This window comes from Pteropus vampyrus, unplaced genomic scaffold (assembly GCF_000151845.1).
Source record: "Pteropus vampyrus isolate Shadow unplaced genomic scaffold, Pvam_2.0 Scaffold360, whole genome shotgun sequence".
NCBI classification, from domain to species: Eukaryota; Metazoa; Chordata; class Mammalia; order Chiroptera; family Pteropodidae; genus Pteropus; species Pteropus vampyrus.
In genome coordinates, this window is record NW_011889141.1 from 295,716 (window position 1) to 297,820 (window position 2,105).

Consider the following 2,105-nt stretch of genomic DNA (forward strand, 5'->3'; position numbering starts at 1 on the left):
AGAGTTGTTTTAATGTTCCCTTATTGCTCTTTTGATGTTTGTCAGTCTTGGTGGAGTTTTGTCGACTCTGTCAGTCTTTTCAAGAACGAGTTTTTCGTTTCGTTTTCTCTATTTTTGTCTTTTCAGTTTCATTGCTGCTACTTTTTCTTTTTTTTACTTCCTTCTGCTTGTTTTAGGTTCATTTTTCTTTTTTCTTTTTTTCTATTTTCAGAGCTTAAATTATTGATTTGTCTTTTCCTATTTCCTAATGTAAATGTTAAATACTATAAACTTCACTGTTTAAGCTATTCACAAAATTTGATATGTTGCATTTTCATGGTCATGTAGTTCAATACACTCTAAAAATTCCCCTTGAGACTTCCTGTTTGACCTGTGGATTATTTAGAAATGTGTTAATTTTCACTCTTTCTTTTGAAGAGTTACCACTATCTTGACTTCCTACAGGTATTTTGCTTTTTGATGTTTAAGCAAATTGAATCCTAAAGTATGTGATACTTTGTGTTTGGTATTTTTGATCAACATTAAATTTGTGAAATCCATTCTACTGTTGAGCATTTGGATTTGCAATTTGAGATTTTTTTTCCTGTTGGGGTTTAGAATACTGACTTTGGGATTATTCTATGAATATTCTTTTCTTTTCTTAAACATATGCACTAATTTTTTAGGCTATAAATCTAGGAATGGAGTTTCTAGTATTGGATGTTTTCAAACTATTAAAGTGGTTTTGGCAATTTATATATTTATTCTAGCAAGGTATGTAAGTCACAGGTTCTCCACATGATCCCCAAAAGTTGGTATTATTATTCTTTTTAAGTTTTTGTCATTCAGGGGGGTGAGTAGTATTATGTTTTATTCAAATTTTCCACATTCTGATGATTTTTTTGGCTGCTTGTTCCATCGATTATTGAGAAAAGTTGCTAAAAATTTCCCAGTATAGTCATGGATGGTCTATTCCTCATTTTAGTTCTCTCGATTTTTGCTTTATGTATTTTAATGATATGTCTGTGTTATGTACAAATGTAGAATTAAATCTTCCTGGTGGATTGATAATTTTATTTGATGAAATTTCTTCATCTCAAGAATTTTTCTTGCTATAATATTTGTTCTAATAATAGTTCGTTTATCTCTATTCTATTTCTTTCCTTTCTTTTGGAATTTTCACATAGTTTTATTTCATTTTTATGAACTACTGGGTTGTTATACAGACTTTTATTATTCTTTTAGTGGTAAACTTAGAGATTAGAATATGCACTCTAAACTTATTCAGGGCTGTTATAAATTAGTTCTTTATTGCTTTCCAGACAAGGCAAGGATCCTGGAACACTTTAATCTCATTTATCACCGGACTTGTGCTATTTCTGTTCTCTTTTGAAGATATTTTACTATGCTTAGAAACTGTTTATATGGTCACTATTCATTTACATTTACTCAGAAATGTATCCTTTTTCATTTTACTTTTCCTTCCTCCTTCAAGTTTCCATCTGGATCATTTCTTTTTTTTTTTGTCTGAAAATACTAAAATCTCAATTCAATGCTGATGCTTTTTGGCTTTTACTGTTTTTCTTAACAAGTCAGCTGCCATTCTTTTAATTGATCTTTGAAAGTAAAATGCCTTTTCTCCTTGACTACTTTTAAGACGTTTCTCTCTGTGGCTGGTTTTATGCTGTTTTACTATGATGTACTTAGATGTAGGTTTTTATTTTATTTTCTTGGCTTAGGGTTGTAACCTTTCTTGAATCTATGATTTGTCATTCTTTTTATCATGTTGGGAAAATTCTCAGATATAATCTCTTTAAATATTACTTATTTGCTTTTATCTCTATTCTTCTTCTGAAATTCTAAATTCATAGTATTGGAACTTTTAATCAGTACATCTCTTACTCTCCACCCTCCACATTGCATTTTCTATTATTTTGTCAATGCTTCATTTTCTTCTTTTTCTTCTAGTTCACTATTTTCTCATTGTTGATACCTAAATGCTGTTACATTCATGTATTTAAATCTTAATTTGTTACTGTTATTTTTCATTTCCATTTGATTTTTATAATTTTCACTTCTCCGCTGAAATCTTGTCATTTAAGATTTTATAATTCTGTTATTGGAAT